Genomic DNA, 18,042 nt, shown 5'->3' with positions numbered 1-18,042 from the left:
CAGTCTCCTAAAATCTCAACAAAACTTTGGAGAGAAGTGTGTCCTGTAACAATCTCACGAATGAAAGAAATGGTGAGGGTCAGGGAGCACAGTCTTTGGAGAAAAACTTCCTGGACTGGAATTCTGACTCTGCCACTTCCTAGTTCTGCTTTTGTTACCTGGGTAGGATGGATGAGCCAGCACCTGGGATGAACTCACCTACGAGATGTGCCTGCTCTGTAGACCTGCTCACGATAGGACATCAACTTCTGGTCCTTTGCTGATCTTGGCAGTACTGAATCTCCATTACAGTGAACACAACCCCCTCAGGGTTCAGCAGGCTGAAGAAAGAATGGAATACCCTTTATTTAAAATATGATCTTCCCATTGTTATGCTGATATGGCAAGTCTCATTTTGTGTTACAGAGGGATTTCTTAGGGTGTCCTTTTTTTTTTTTAAATGATGAGCTTCTAAATTTCACCAGCAGTGAAAATCACTTCCAACCAGAAACAAGAGCCAGCAGCCTCATTCTTGGGTGTGACTAGAAAGAATCACATAAACCTGTCAATGCTGACTTTGTTTTTGTAAAGTCTCTGAAGGCTAAATGCCCTTCAAATGTCCTTCCTTAGAATCAACATTGTGAAAATGATCATACTACCAAAAGCAATCTATAGATTCAATGTAATCCTTATCAAACTACCAATGACATTTTTCATAGAACTAGAACAAAATATTTCACAGTTTGTATGGAAACACAAAAAACTCCAAATAGCAAAAGCAATCTTGAGAAAGAAAAACGGACCTGGAGAAATCAGGCTCCTGGACTTCAGACTATACTACAAATCTACAGTAATCAAGACAGTATGGTACTGACACAAAAACAGAAATACAGATCAATGGAACAGGATAGAAAGCCTAGAGATAAACCCACTTACATATGGTCACCTTATCTTTGATAAAGGAGGCAAGACTATGGAGTGGAGAAAAGGCAGACTTTTCAATAAGTGGTGCTGGGAAAACTGGACAGCTACATGTAAAATAATGAAATTAGAACACTCCCTAACACCATACACAAAAATAAACTCAAAATGGATTAAAGACCTAAATGTAAGGCCAGACACTATCAAACTCTTAGAGGAAAACATAGGCAGAACACTCTATGACATAAATCACAGCAAGATCCTTTTTGACCCACCTCCTAGAGAAATGGAAATAAAAACAAAAATAAATAAATGGGACCTAATGAAACGTAAAAGCTTTTGCACAGCAAAGGAAACCATAAACAAAATGAAAAGAATACCCTCAGAAAGGGAGAAAATGTTTTCAAATGAAACATTTGACAAAGGATTAATCTCCAAAATTTACAAGCAGCTCACGTAGCTCAATATCAAAAAAAACCCCAAACAACCCAGTCCAAAAATGGGCAGAAGATCTAAATAGACATTTCTCCAAAGAAGACATAGAGATTGCCAACAAACACATGAAAAGATGCTCATCATCACTAATCATTAGAGAAATGCAAATCAAAACTACAATGAGGTATCACCTCACACCAGTCAGAATGGCCATCATCAAAAAATCTACAAACAATAAATTATGGAGAGGGTGTGGAGAAAAGGACACCCTCTTGCACTGTTGGTGGGAACGTAAATTGATACAACCACTATGGAGAACAGTATGGAGGTTCCTCAAAAAACTAAAAATAGAGTTACCATATGACCCATCAATCCCACTACTGGGCATATACCCTGAGAAAACCATAATTCAAAAAGAGTCATGTACCACAATGTTCATTTGCAGCTCTATTTACAATAGCCAGGACATGGAAGCAACCTGTCCATTGACAGACGAATGGATAAAGAGAATGTGGCACATATATACAATGGAATATTACTCAGCCATAAAAAGAAATTAAATTGAGTTATTTGTAGTGAGGTGGATGGACCTAGAGTCTGTCATACAGAGTGAAGTAAGTCAGAAAGAGAAAAACAAATACCATATGCTAACTCATATACATGGAATCTCAAAAAAAAAAAAAGGGTTCTGAAGAACCTAGGGGCAGGACAGGAATAAAGACGCAGATGTAGAGAATGGACTTGAGGACACGGGGAGGGGGAACGGTGAGCTGGGACGAAGTGAGAGAATGGCATGAACATATATGCACTACCAAATGTAAAACAGAAAGCTAGTGGAAAGCAGTCACATAGCACAGGGAGATCAGCTCGGTGCTTTGTGACCACCTAGAGGGGTGGGATAGGGAGGGTGGGGGGGAGACGCAAGAGGGAGGAGATATGGGGATATATGTATATGTATAGCTGATTCACTTTGTTATAAAGCAGAAACTAACACACCATTGTAAAGCAAATATACTCCAATAAAGATTTTTTTTTTTAAAGAAAGGCATGAAGAAGAAAATTAAAATTACTCATTTTTCAAAAAAAAAAAAATTCCTTCCTTCCCCTCTTATGAACGAGCTGTCCTTATTTGGGCACTCTTGGCTCCCAGCCTCAGTGTGCTGCTGCACTGCCAGCATTGGAAAGGAAAGTCAAGGGAAGAAGGTGAGAAGGATCTACTCTGCCTGGGGCTGGGTCTGTGGCAGACTCTTCCAATGTCACCAGCATACACGTCTGCCCTCTCTCACTCTGCTCTGCAGTCATAACTTTGCTGCATAAAATTTCTAGAAATGTCTAGATGTGAACATAACATTTCATTGAATTCATACAGAGGTTATTTTTCTCCCCGCTCCTGGGAGTTGGGAGATGAGGAGGGTAGAAAACGACAGCGGCCCTTTGTGAATCAACCAGGACCCTTTAAACAGTGACCTGGTGGGTCAGGGGCAGGGGTGGAGTCAGGGGCTGTCTTTCGAGGATGCAGTAGGTACACCTTCAGTCTGTCTGATTCTAGAGCATTGCACCCAGAGGCACTTAAGTCACAAAAAGATTGTGGGTCGCCATTCATGAGCCGGTGTCCTGCCTCAGCTACTAATGAATGGAAAATTCTGGAAAAAAAGATCTAACCTCTTGGTACCACAATTTTCCTCAGGTGTTTAAAATTTCGGGAGTAGGGGGTGGGTGGGGAGAAGATGGATACAGCCAAGGCTTACCTCACAAAGTCTTTACAAGGATCAAAATGGGATAAATAAAGTCCTCTGTAAAGCACAAGTTTTATGCAAATGTTACATGGGATTAATATTAGGAGAATTTTGGTCCACACCAACTTGCTTTTTCTTTCTCTTTTATCCACCATATTCTTTAATATATGTTTTTAAATTGTTTTTTATTAAAGTATAGTTGCATTACAATGTTGTGTTAATTACTGCTGTACAGCAAAGTGACTCAGCTTTACATATATATATATATATATATATATATATATATATATATACACATTCTTTCTCATATTGTCTTCCATTATGATTTATCATAGGCTACTGAATATAGTTCCCTGCACTATACAGTAGAACCTTGCTGTTTATCCATTCTGTATATACCAATTTACATCTGCTAATCCCAAACTCCCAATCTAACCCTCTACCCACCATATTCTTTCATCTCATTTAACCCATACCCATTTTGGACTGATAGCTCTCTGAATGCCCACATTATATATTGTGTCAAAAATCTCAGAGAACAGTATGGAAACTGAATAAATGTTGATTTAAATCTAATTTTCTACAAGGTGTAAGAAGATAGAGCCATAACAATTCCCTTATAGAATTCACCTAATAGAAGTAGGAAAAACGGATTGCCATCATTTTATATGTGAAGAAATAGAAGAAGGCACTGGTCAAACAAGACCTATCTTAGGAGCTAAGAATTTCTAATTCTACAATTTTACTGGAAACCTGCTTTCTACAAAAGATCTTAAATTTGCCCTTTGCTCTCATGAATAAAAAGACTGCCACTTTGCCTTGGCTTCTAATGTGTCGCTATTTTATTCTTAGGTTAAATGTGTGGGAGATAACATTTCATTCAAGGAAAACTTGAGCTGAAAGGCAGAGGGGAATTTCACAGCTAGGAATTTTAGGTTCACAGACCTTTTCTTGTACTCGAGAAAGTAGGATACGTACTGAAATGTTAGAAATGTCAGATCACTCGCTTATTTAGCTATTCCAAAGTAAGAGTTGACAGCTGAGTCTGAAAGCATAGTGTCTGTTGTTCAGACACTTATTTAGAAGACTTTAGTTAATTTTAGTGTGGGTGGAGAGAATTCTATTTATTTGAAAATGTAATATAGATGGTATGTAAACAATGTGAGAGGCTATGTTTTCTAATGCCGTATCTATTCACAAATAAATTTTGAGTACTTATTATGTGCCAGGCATGGTGCTAGCAGTGAGCATTTAAAAAATAGTAATAAATGGTTACTGTCTCTCGTTGGACAGATTAGGCAAAAAAATTTGAAAAGCAAGAAAGAAAGTATCTGACCGAGTGCCAGGTGGAAGGGAGATAGTGCTATCAGAAGTCAGAGGATGTGAGACCACGAGGGGACTGAAGGTCAGGGAAGCATTTAATAAGAAAGCAGAATGTGAGCAGGGCTTTAACAGAATGAGTGGAATTTGAATACATTAGGAAAAGGGGTAAGGGTACCAAGGATGCTACGGGCAGGTTGGGATAACCTGGAGGAGGTGGGGTTTCCTGTCAGATGGAAGCAGTACACAGGGTTCAAAAGGCAGGGCTGGATGGGATTGTAGCAGGTCTTGATCATAATGGGACCCATGGCAGAACCTTCCTTTTCCAGGGAATCCCGTGGTAAGAAATGTTATTTTAGTAATATTAATATGATCATCATTTGCAAGACCGATGCGAAGGACGAGAACAACAAGGAAGATAGTGCAACAAACCTGGATTTGGAATTGGGAGGCAGCAGGGAAAAGTGTTTAAAAGTGTGATACACAAGGCATCTTTCCAAATTTACGCATAACTCTCAGCAATGCCGCCCTGATGCACTTGTTGCTGTGAAGGGCAAGCCAAAAGCCAATAGTCTTTTCCAAACAACCAAATCCTATGGAAAAGCCACCCCTTCCTTCAAGGCTTTCGCTGTTATTTGAAGAACTTTCACATTTGATGACTTCTACGTAGACCCAAGTTTTTCTCTTAAAATAAAACAACTCCCTTCTCATTGCCCCTCGTAAGATGCCTCATTCTTTGAGCAGCACAAAGCTCTTTCCCCTATCTGGATGTAAAGACTAATGCATCTTTCTGCTTCTTCCTTTTTTGTCCTTCCCAAAATTTATTTTTTAGACTAGAGGCATCTAGATGCTGAGATTCTGCCAGCATTACTTGGCATTCAATTTCCATTCTAATAAAAAAAATGATCCTAAACCAGAACAGGACCCTGTGAGGCCTTCCAGGGGACGGACTCCCCCTCCACCACCATGTCTCTCACCTCGTTTGTAGAAAACTTTAGCCTCCTAGGCCTCCCCCCAGTTCCAAAGAGCAGATTCAATTAGAGAAGTGAGAAAATGCAGAAGCAAAGGAAAACAGTCAAGTAAGATAAAGTAATAGTTTAGTTTTAAAACAAAAGTCAAGGACCCTTATTTCCTACTCAAGGGCTATAAATAATATTCTGAGCCATATCCGTGAGTTGTTCTATAGATACTAATCCCCCCCACCAGATGGAAGAAGTGGACTGAGTGCTGACAAAAGCACACAGACTCCAGACCGTTTGGAGCCATAACGGTGATAATGTTGACTCCCAAAAAAACACCGAGTTACCTCACCACCAACCAGAAATCAATCGGAAAAATGGCCACAAGCTGATCAGGCCCCTTGTGACCCTCTCCCTGACACTGCCTTTAAAAACCCTTCCCCAGAAGCCATCGCAGAGTTCAGGGAAGCACGAGCTGCTTGTTCTCCTTGCTTGGCACCTGCAATATACACTGTACTTTCCTTCATCACACCCAGGTGTCAGTAGACTGGCTTTGCTGAGTTGAGTGAGGGGATCCAAGTTTGGTAACAGTCCGGGTGGTGGTAAGAGGGTGTTCTCAGTGCCTCCGTTTGAATGTGTTTATTGCATTATTTCCTGAGAACAGGTTTTTAAGCAGTAAGACCCAATGATTTTACTTGGGTTGGCTCCACCTGAAATGAGATCTCCTGACCTGCCTCTTTGCTTCTGAAACTGATCAACGCTCTAGGTGTTGCTAATGGCTTTATGTACCTTATCTCATGAAAGCCTCACAATACTCCTATGAAGTAATCATACATATGATCGTGTCATTTTTCAGGTGGGATTATTGAGACCAAGAGAAAAACTTGCCTGGGGCTACACAGGAAGTGGATGACTCAGGGTTCTAGCAAGTCTATCTGGCTTCTGCATGTGCCCTCCTAACCACTAAGCTACACTGCCTTGCACGTGCCTCCCATCATAATAGTCTTTGGTCTCCTGTGTTTTATGAAATACTGTCAGGTTACACTCTCTCTCTTGATTCCCTCAATTATCTGATGAAATCTTAATTATTTTCCTTTTTCAGATGAAAAAGGGAGGCTTACACCATGAAGGGATACTTAATAAATGTTGTCTTGGGGACTTGAATTCAAGATATCTCTGGAGTTGTTTCACACATCGTTGCTTTCATTATCTGATCTTTGTACATGTCAGAACTCTGGAGCTACTCAGGAAGAAAAGATAGTAGAGCAACAGTGTGCTGGAGTTTTGTATTGATGTTTTGATAGTTAGAATATCAAATAGTCATAATGCTCACCATGTAAGATAAAAGATATTTATATATTTTTTCTGTTTAATTCTTTTTCTTCATATGCTAAAAATGCTCTGAGAAAAATCATAAAATGTAAAACAAGTATTAATACCTGTGACCACATCAGCTTTTTCTCCTACTTATGATTAAATGGAGAAAAGCATCTTTTTACTGATTTATGAAATAACATTAATAAAGACACACATATTACCACCTATGGATCAAAGGAAAACATGTATGAGGGCCGTAAAAGCTTAAGTATTTCCTCCTCAATATGTTGTTGGAAAATCCCTTTGGCTTTTCATCGGATGAAGGTGCAGTTTCCTTGACAACCAGTTTTCTGAACAGACTGCCTATACCTCAGCGTTCTACAGCTTGCTGTAAAAGTTAAAGTGTGATATTCTTACAAGATGCGCGCACAAATTTACTAAGGAGTGACTTTACAATTTGTAGATGATTTCTACTAGACACGACAGAGAAGATGTTAGCTAACTGAGAAAAAGGAGGTTCTAAATCCTTAACATCCAGGACCATAAAAAGCTCTTAAATTTACGGCTGTTCCTTAAATAAAATTTGCTATTTCTTTGTGATTATCTATCTATGTCTGCTTGTTCATTAATCCAGAAACAGGTCACTCTGGGTCGATCCTAACATTTATCTAAAGATAGAAATACTAGAAAAGTAACAACTGGTTAGACATTGTTAGTCATCGTCACCAGGAACGATGCCAAATTGCCCCAGCTGACCGTGAGCGTCCAGCAAAGTCTTCCCGAGAAGCTTCCTTTTCCAGGGGACTCTTACTGCCTCCGGGAATTTATGTGCAGCCAGAAAAGAAGTGAAGCAAATGGGATTGGCAGGGCTTTTCAAATAACTTGTTTCATTGCTAGAAATGGGAAACCTAACTAGCCTGTAGGCATTGGTCCAGAAGCACCACACTCAGGTTCATTTTTCTTTAGGGGAATATGACTATGTATTTTTTCACCACCTCTTACCTTTGGATTAAAAATAAAAAATCACAGCTTAATCTCTGCAACCGTGAATATGCCCTTTAAAACACGGCTATGTCTTCCACATACTTTGGTCCATGCCTTGTCTTTAAAATGCATAATTTGTGTCTGTGTCCAAGGTGAGGCATCTCAACTTCCAGTTATGAGCTTATATGCAAAATTGTATTGATGGATATATGTATTATTCTGAAAGGGATTTCAGTTCTTCTATAAGACCCTAAAGGCGTCCACGATTCGTAAGTGTGTTGACAGCACTTCTACAGTTCCCTGCCTGAATTTCCATCCTTGCTTCTCTCTTACCGACGATGCAGTTCTGCCCTCTTTCCATCCTCACATCCTCCTTCCAAAGCAAAACTTCCCATACTTCTACTCTAGTCCTTGCTGCTTTATCTTGACTGCTTAGACAACATTTTTTGGGGGGGTGCAGATTATGCAACACATTTACACATTTAATCAACTAAAGCCATGAGTTAGTTAACAGACCAGGATAATATACATTAACTCATCACATGATAAACCAAAGCCCAATATCAAAGAAATGACACAAATCCTGGACTCGATATACTTCAGAGCTTCCCTTGGAGGTCAAAGAGCAGCTGTAAGTGTTTAGCTGAGCAAGTTCTAATAAGCACTTGGAAGGATGCGGTGTTAGTTACATGCAGAGAGGATCTTTCTTTTATTGAAAATGACATTTATATGACAGCTTATAAGATAATGAGTGCACTCAGTTCTGGGTAACGGATGGGGCCAAGTGCTGAGCAAAGCAGGACTCCTTCAGTTTCGTGAAGCCATGGTGTTTGCTAAACAACAGAGCGGAGGGGTGGGCGTGTGTGGCTAAACTCCTCATGAGCCCCCTGGGAAAGGACCGTGTGGCACATTTTAGAAACTGTGCTCTTCCTAAACATGCAAGCACTTTGAAGATTGATCTTTCTGTAAGAAATTTCTTGCCTGGTTCGTGTGGGAGAATGAGATACAGAAGATGTGTGGAGAGGCACACTTGCTCTCAAAGGAAATGTTAAATGTATATGTTATTTTCATTACGTCTCACGATCCATATGTTTTGTGAAAATATGTCACTGTTATTTTTACTTAATATGGAAATTAATTGAATTGCATCTTGTTTACAGTGTTTCATAAGTACATGTTTTCTCTGAAACTTCTCTTTTCCAGCCCCACCAAACCTTCCCCCTCAACACCACAGGTGACTGCTTCTCCTTTTTCTGGAGATAAAATGGCAAACATCTCATAGAAGCCTCTAACAGGGCTTTCTCTCAGTGTTTATTATCCCTGTGTTGATCTTTTCTCCAAACTCAAGGAAGAAAAGCATCTCTTCTCTCTGAGCAACATTTTCAATGGTTTACTGAGTCACATGACTTCGAAAATCCTCCAGGATTAAACTCTCAAGTTCTTCTCTTCACCTTCACCTCTCTGGACTCTAATTTCTTTCAAATTGTCTTAGGCTTTTCTTATGTAGAGAAGTTCATTTGCTTTTTACTATCTGAGAAGTTTGTTCCACTCTTCTCTCTGATGTTAATCAACTCTCATAGTTGGTTAAGATTGCGAGAAGGAAATAGAGATGCATGTTTTCATTCTTTTGGAGTTTTTTTCTTCTCTTATCTGCCTGCCTGCAGGACTATATATTTGGTTCTGCTCCAGATTCCAGATGGTAAGGGAGCCAGAGTCAGGGCAAATCTTACCTTCTAAAAGCAGGTCTATCAGCCAACTTCTTTCAATCTCCTCCCCGGGCTCTCAACAGATATGTAGCAACGAATGGGTCTTCTGGATTAGGCGTGAGTTGTGTGTTAATAGTCGCCTAAAGGTGGCTGATACACACTTTCCAATTCAGCTTTAATCAGTGATAAAGTGGGTAGTTTGAACTTTATCACTCTGATTTTTTTAGCTATTCTAAACATATGTTTGTCCATTCTAAACTCCAAATGGGATGGGGTTATGAATACCTCCTCAAATTTCTTTAATGCAAGGAAACATGCTCTGCTCACTCTAGCTTCTTCTTTTTAAAAGACTTTAGTTTTTTTAGAGCAGCTTTAAATTTACAACAAAATTGAGAGGGAGGTACAGAGATTTCCCATATACCCCCTGCCCCCATACATCCATAGATGTTTCCAATATAAACATCACTCACCAGAATGGTACTTTTTTTTTTTTTTAACAAGGATAAACCTACACTGACACATCATAATCACCCAAATCCGTAGTTTACCTTAGGGTTCATTCTTATCATTATACATTCTATGGGTTTGGACAAATGCATAATGACATGTATCCATCATTATAGTATCATACGGAGTATTTTAACTGCCTTAAAAATCCTCTGTGCTCTGCCTAATCATCTTCCCCCACCCCTGCCTCTGATCTTTTTATTGTCTCCATGGTTTTGCCTTTTCCAGAAAGTAATATAGTTGGAATCGTACAGTATATAGCCTTTTCAGATTGGCTGCTTTCATGTATTAATACACATTTTACATTACTCCATGTCTTTTTTATGGCTTGATGGCTCATTTCTTTTTAGTGCTGAATAATATTCCATTGTCTGTGTTCACTTAACTGAAGGACATCTTACGTACTATCAAGTTTTGGCAATTATGAATAAAGATATTATAAACATCCATGTATGCAGGTTTTTGCATAGATATAAGTTTTCAACTCCTTTGAGGAAATACCAAGGGACAGGATTGCTGGATGTATGGCAAACGTACGTTTAGTTTTGTAGGAAACTGCCACACCGTCTTGCAAAGTCTTTGCACCCTTTTGGAATCTCACCAGCAATTGTACAAGAGTTCCTATTGTTCCTCATCCTCACCAGCATTTGGTGTTGTCAGTGTTCTGGATTTTGTCCACAGGTATATAATGGTATTGCATTGCTGCTTTAATTTGCATTTTCCTGATGACATAAGATGTAAAACATCTCTTCAAATGCTCATTTGCCATCTGTAGAGCTTCTCTGTTGAGGTGTCTGTTAAGGTCTTTAACCCATTTAAAAAACTCAGGTTGTCTATGCCACATTGCTGTTTTTAAGCATTCTTTGTATATTTTGGATAACATGCTTAATCAGATGTGTCCTTTGCAAATATTTTCTCCCAGTCTGTGATTTGCCTTCTAAGTCCCTTGATATTTTCTTTTGAGGAGCAGAGTTTTTAAAATTTTAATGAAGTCCAGATTATCAATTATTTCTTTCATGGATTGTGTCTTTGGTGTTACAACTGAAAAAGAATCACCACCATAATCTAGGTTTTCTCACAGGAATTTTATAGTTTTGTGTTTTACATTTAGGTCTACGCTCCATTTTAAGCTAATCTTTGTGAAGGGTATAAGGTCTGTGCTAGATGAATTTTTTGCATATGGATGTCTGGTTGCAGCCACACTATATGTTGAAGAGGCGATCTTTGCTCCACTGTGTTGCCTTTGCTCCTTTGTCAAAAATCAGTTGACTATATTTATGGAGTTCTACCACTGGGCTCTCTATTTTGTTCCATTGATCTGTTTGTCTGTTCTTTCACCAGCAACACACTGCCTTGATGACCGTAGCTTTAGAATACGTCTTGAAGTTGGATAGTGTCAGTCCTCCAACTTTGCTGGTCTTCTTCAATATTGTGGTGGCTCTTCTGTGTCCACCCTCACTTCTTCATCCAACCTTTCTCCTTATTTCTGTCAAACTTCTTAAAATGTGTCATCTATACCTGCTGCTGCCATTGCTCATTTATTCAGTTTTTACAAATATAAAAATATATTCATTATATATGCATAGGTAACCACTTCTTTTATTAAATGAATACATACTCATTAATTTTTAAAATCAGCTGACAGTAAAACATTTATAAAGAAAAACTTTACAAACTCTATTCCCTCTTTCACCTCCAACCTACCTACTTCAACTTGTCAAGAGCAATATTTTTATTTTTTCTGTTTCTTCTAGAAGATATTTCCATATTGTTAACGTATGCTTGTGCTGCCCTTCTTTGATTTATCAACTATTAGTCACTATTTATGTCTGCTATGATAGAGAATGACTTAGTTTATACCATTCCCCACCCCCTCTCCTCTAGGCTCTAATATAGTTTAAGTTAGTAAACTCTATTCACACCTTTCTTGACTCTTTCTTACTTTACAGCAAACTCATCACCTAGCTAGTCACTTCCATCTTTAAAATATACCTTGAACCTAATTGTTCCTTGCTAATTGCACCCACCACCATCTAAGGTCAGGTCTTTTAATATCTTGTAGGGACCACTTAACGATTCCTAACTATTTTTTCTGGTTTCAACTCCTGGCTACCTGCTGTCTATTCTATACTCAGTAGCCAGAGGGACTTAAATAAAATCAGTTCTGGTGCACTCTGCCCTCCAAAGACTTCCGATATTTTTGGTATTTCTAGTCTTCCCCACATCTCCTAAGACGTACATGATTTGGATTCTGGCCACCATCACATGCCGTCCTCCCCACTGATCACTGCATTCTTATCCTATTGAGTTTCTTGTTATTTCTTGACTACACCAAGGATGCTCCCCATGGAGCCACTGCACCTGCTGTTCCCTCAGCCTGGAACACATTACATCAGATATTTAAGTACTTCTCCCTCTCACTTCATGTAGGTCTCATTTGAAAAGTCTCACATTTGAAAGTCATCTCATTAGAGACACCATCCTTGACAACCTTATCTAAAAGAAGCTCCCTCCCTATCAAAATCCTGCAATCTCTCTTTAAACCCTTATCTAGAATGTGAGCTACATGAGATCAGGGGCAAGGTTGATTTTTGTCATTGTAAATCTCCAGCACCGACAACAGTGCCTGGCATTAAAGTGTGATCAACAAATATGTGTAGATGAATGAATACATAAATAGACCACTGCTACAGAGAAAGCATAGGTGTTTCAGTGGTGTTCTAGATATGACATCCTTGAAGTCTTAAACCCTAGAGGGTCATCATTCCATAGAAATATGGAAACGAGAGAACAGTTGCACTTGGTAAGCATCCTCAATCCTTAAGGGATATAAACCTCTTAAAGTTTGCCTCTTCTAAGGGATCATGAGTAGTTTTCACCTAGTTAGAAACTAAGTTAGGCTCAGTTACTTCAGTCAGGCTTTTTTTTTTTTCCATTTAGGTATTTCAGAAGTCTTTCCAGTACAATCTTTCTGAGTAGGCTACAAGGGAATCCATTTGTAAATGGTGTAACTATAAAATATATTAGCATGTGTTAACAAGAGAGGCCATTCATGCTCCTTTGTCCATAATCTTCAATTTTGAGATTGCACTGTGTGGAATTATTTCTTTTCCTATTGGAAATAGTCCACCATATTGAAACATCATCCCCTTATCCCCAGCCATCCTTCCTCAGCACTCCAGTTCATCTCATTTATGCACTCTTCTATCCAAAGCCATGCTATTAACAAGCGCTGACTCCTAAAACATCCTTCATATGTACCTAGCTCACTGGTCATCTCTGCCTGGAGATGTCACAGAAATGTTAAATGCAACAGGAAATGTATAATTATTTCCCCCAAATCTGTTCTTGTTCCTGCATTTCTCATTTAAGAAGACTGAGAATGATACCAGGTCTCTCTTTCTCATATAATCTGTGTAAGCAATTAGTCACCAAGTTTCATAGATTAGACCTCAGGAGATCTGTTTGCTCCCCTCTGTGCCCAGTAAGACCTCTGTCCTTCAGAATTCTCATCACTACCCTATCACTCATAAATATAACTCTGACTTGGCTAACATTCCTCCAAACTATCCTTTCTGTCTCGGGCAAATTCACATCTGGGCATTCTCCGTGTTCTTCAGTGGCTCCATGGTTCTCCAGAATAAAGGTCGATTAAAGAGCTTCACACTATGCCCTTCACTGTTAGACTCTGTGCATCTCTCTAGCCCAGCCTCCTGCCACTGTCCTATGCAGATTCTTTGCACCTGCTGTTCTGAAAGCTAACAGTTTGCCAAACACACCATGGTGTTTCTTTCATATTTTGTTCCCTCTACTTCAAATGTCCTTGGCTAAAGTCTCTGTTCAGTTCATTTCTACTTGTCCTTTAAGACCAGCATAAGCATTATCTCTGGTAGGAATCCTTTTCTGAATTCCTGGTGTGATTTATATGCCCTTCCTTGGTGCTCCCAGGACAATGTGTGTAGACCTCTTTCATAGATTCATGATGCTGTACTTGCTTGCTTACTATCATTATTATTCACCTCTCTATACTCTCTTATTTGTGTATATTGCCAATTAAACTCCTAAAGGTCAATGGTGGTGTTTTGATCATGTGTATATCCCTACTGACTAGCCTGGTAACGTTCATGGAGCACCCATGGAAAGAAGGAAGAATGAATGAAGGATAGCTTTACTACTTAGACATAGAAGACACTTCCAGAACCAAAATAAAGCCATGCTGCAGCCTCAGAGCACTGTGGGCAAACATCACAAGCTGTAACATAGAGTGTGAACTATGAGGATGACAACCTTTCTATTTTGGTTTTTAACCAAAAAGTAAGCATTATTTAATTGTGTAATGCAGCCCTGGTGTGTGTTTGTGTGTTGGGCGGGAGGTGAGGGGGTTTGCACAGCAAATGTGACCTTGGGGGACTTGATTCAATTCTGTTGTCTCATTAATTCCTTTTCCACATGCATTTGTTGTTGTTGTTAATTTTGATGTGACATATATCATAAATCAATCTTTCTATATATAGTATGTACATAATTCAATAAACAAGGAGATAGATGGATAAATAAGACAGATCTCTATAGCACCGATACAATTACCAAATTACAAACACCTAAAAAGTGTCCTAAAGCCATAGATTGAATGATGAAAAGTTAATAAACTTGAAATTCCTCTCATGGTCCTTAAAGTAAAGAATTGGTACATTGTCTTCCTAATAACTAAGATTTGAAGAGCATAAATTTGTTTCAGGCATTTACAGTTCCCTTCATTTCCTGCCATCTCCCCCATATCCTTTCTTGTGAACATCATGGTTTTAGGTTTGGTTCTAATTAGGGCCTGAAAATTGTTGCTTGATTGTACAGTCATAGCAACATAAGAAGTGGGGGAAAAAAACTATTTAGCAGATTAGAATTTACTACAGCAAGACATCCAACTGTTGAATAACCCCAGTGTCCTTCACCTCAAACACCCTACCCAGAAGGCCATTCCAAACATTTATTACTTGCAGAATGAAAAAGTACTTCCTTATGTCTGTGCTAAATTTATTTTCCCCTAACTTTCATTAAAGCTTCTTTGTGCTATATAAGCTGAAAGGGAAAAGCAACGTATATTATCTACACTTAGATTCTGTGCACTTTAATTAGATCCTATGTGTCATTTCCATTGAAAGAAGGGTCTGTCCTACCAATTCCTGTGATTCATTCCTTCCCAGCTATTGTTATCAAGCTTTCAGCATTTTTCCTTCTATTCTTTTTTTTAAATTTAATGTTGAAAAAAATTGACTGTTGGGATGTAGATATGCATCCTCAAAATCATTTACTATAGATTTCATAACATTTAACCAGAATTACACTTGTAGGATGGATACATCTTGACAAAAGAAAACAAAAGCAGTGGCTCTGAGGGGTGATGATAAAAGCGTTTTCCCTCTGGCCAACATGTCATTAAGCAGAAGAGCATAGAACAGATTTTTAAGATTTTTAACATTAGGGACCACCTCTGTTATGTACTCTGAATTGTTACTGGCACCCCCATAGGTGTTTAATAGATAGTAATACTGCTAAGTTTAACAATAAATGAAAAAGGAAGAACTGATTTCAAGACAATCCAGTAGTGGATACATGTTGGAAGATATGATTCATTGTTTTCAAGGATAATATTCCTTTATTTCACACATAATCTGGAAGATTTAAAATTTTATCTGTTTCATTTGAAAATAATATAAACGCTACTCGTAGCCAAATTCTTCATTTAGTGCAGAGTAAAATTTCATTTTCAGATCAAACAGAAATAGAGGGATATAAACCAAATATGTAGACAAATTCATGATGTACAATTGTATATGCAGATTAAGGCCAGATGGGGCTATAAAACTATCCCCTAAATCTCAACATTTAATTCCATGTGTTTCAGCAGAATAAGGTTGCATACCAATCAGGAAATAAGTAGGCACTGGAATTATCCTTCTGCCGTTTCTTGCCACTCTTTTCTCCCTATCCTGTCAACCACATGGACATGCCTAGAAATGGGGCCTCCTAGATTGAGGAGAGGCAAGGAAAAAGGAATAAGGAAAAAAATAAAACGATGTACCAGAGGGAGAGAAGCGACAGTAGACATTGTGCAGAGGCAGTTTTTACTCACTCAGATGTTCAATATAGAAATTAGCAGTGATTCCTCCAAAATAGAGCCCAATTCCATCTTGTCAAATCCAAGAAATATTCATCAGATCTTAGAATTACTTATTCATAGAGGTGGAAAGGACTTAAGGCCATAAGATTGGTCTTCCTTCATTTGGGTGGACCTGGACATTAGCAGTTGACTTATTTTAGACTCCTTTTAGTCTGTGTGAGTCAAGTGGATTTTTTCTTTGTTTCTTTGATAAATCAGTCAAACAATAGGACTGCCTACTTTGACCCACTCTCTACCTTCCCCTCAAATTGTCTTATGTGATGAGACACTTTATTATTTGATTATCTTATCAACTTATATACTGTATAAGAGATGTACTTAGACCCAGTAACTGTTTCACAGAGAAAATATATGAGATCACACAGACTATTAACCCATAATTTTTATTTTTCATGGATGTAGAAAACAAACTTATGGTTACCAGGGAGTAAGGAGGGGTGGGATAAATTGGGAGATTGGGACTGACATATATACACTACTATATATAAAGTAGGTAACTAATAAGGACCTACTATATAGCATGGAGAACTCTACTCAATACTCTGTAATGACCTGTATGGGAAAATAATCTAAAAAAACTGTATATGTATAGCTGATTCGCTTTGCTGAATACCTGAAACTAACATATCATTGTAAATCTACTATACTCCAATAATTTTTTTAGATCCATAACTTTTGAATAAGAACAGATCAGAAGGAGGGTTCCATTAATCTCTTCACCCTCAAATTGGAAAGAAAAAATAAAACAAAATGATGCAGTAAAATAATTTAAGGGAAACATATAGTAAAGAAATAGGAAGGAGAATACATATTCATTTATTCATACCCCACTTTACTCCAGAAAAGAATGTAAGGGAATTTACAAAATGTGATATAATGGGATAAAAAAACCTCAAATCTTTTATAAAATCAGGCACCCCTCCCCCACAAAATGGTGAGTATGTAAATATTTGAGTCAGATTTTTCTCACAGTACTGACTATAGCATATACCAAAGTCATAGATTTTTCTCACAATAGTGACTATAGCATATACCAAAGTCAAGTAGACTCAAGACTATATGTGAACTTTTCAGTTTCTAAGGTATTCTCCGGTGCTTCAATTTTGACTTGAGAGATGTCAGATTACCTAGAGGAAAATTCCAAATAGTGTCAAAGTGCATTATGGCAATTGATGTTGACATTAACCAGGCTTGAAAGTTCTTGCCAGAAATGACACTACAGTTCAAGACCACATTGACTGGCTAGAACTAGGCATCATTCTGGAAAGCATTGCTTGTCAAAGATAAAATCTTTTGACATGCTTGCGTGTCTGAAGTTGAAGTTCCATGAGGATCACAAATTGGGAGGCTAGCCATGGCTACTAAAAATGCTCAGCTCGCTCCCTCCTCAAGTGAATTTGAGACTAAAGTGGCAATTTAGGTTACAGACTTATATTCCAGACAAAGCCAGTGTGATTGACTCTCAGGGAAAAAGAAAACTCTGACCTCGATACAGGCACAAGGGCAGTGTCCTTGAAGGACAACCTGAAGATCAAGCTCTCTCTTTAATGAATAAGCCCAATTCCTCAAATTCCATCTTTTAAAAGTCAGTCCTTTATTTTAAGACTTGGATTTTCCCCTTAAGTAAATATTCCACAAGGAAACATGATAAATTAAGTTTTTAGTATTATCAGAATTCAGTCATTAGTAAAAGCAGGGATAAATATCTTCTCAGTAGGTTCAAGGAAGGTGAATGGGAAAAAGACAGAAAGAGGTAAAGGAACTTACCCTGGTTTACAGTTTTGCTAAGAGTGGTCCTGGATAGTAGGCAAGATCGCCTAAGGCATCCAAAACCAAAGAAATGCAAGGAAAGAAAGCAGAAAAACGCGAGTAAAGCTATAAAATGGATTTTTCAAGGCATTATATAATGATTTTCCTGAAGGTATTGAAACAAAATAAAATCACTATAAGAATAAAAGAAAGTTCCAGAAAACAGAAAGTGGGAATCACCTCTGTTTCTA

The 18,042-nt window shown here is 38.3% G+C and overlaps 1 long non-coding RNA gene across 1 annotated transcript in view; it reads right to left on the bottom strand.

Moving 5' to 3' along the window:
• Positions 1-204: 204 nt before the first annotated feature.
• Positions 205-18,042, bottom strand: part of LOC309799143 — a 33,841-nt gene continuing 16,003 nt past the window's right edge. Inside the window, exon 3 of the long non-coding RNA XR_014293261.1 lies at positions 205-320. This is a non-coding gene — a long non-coding RNA (uncharacterized lncRNA). The remainder of the gene's footprint in view (positions 321-18,042) is intronic.

The sequence above is a fragment of the Mesoplodon mirus genome (assembly GCF_964341445.2).
Source record: "Mesoplodon mirus genome assembly, chromosome: 3".
Lineage (NCBI taxonomy): Eukaryota > Metazoa > Chordata > Mammalia > Artiodactyla > Ziphiidae > Mesoplodon > Mesoplodon mirus.
The sequence above is the reverse complement of the archived record's forward strand: the minus strand, read 5'-3'. Positions and strand labels throughout refer to the sequence as shown.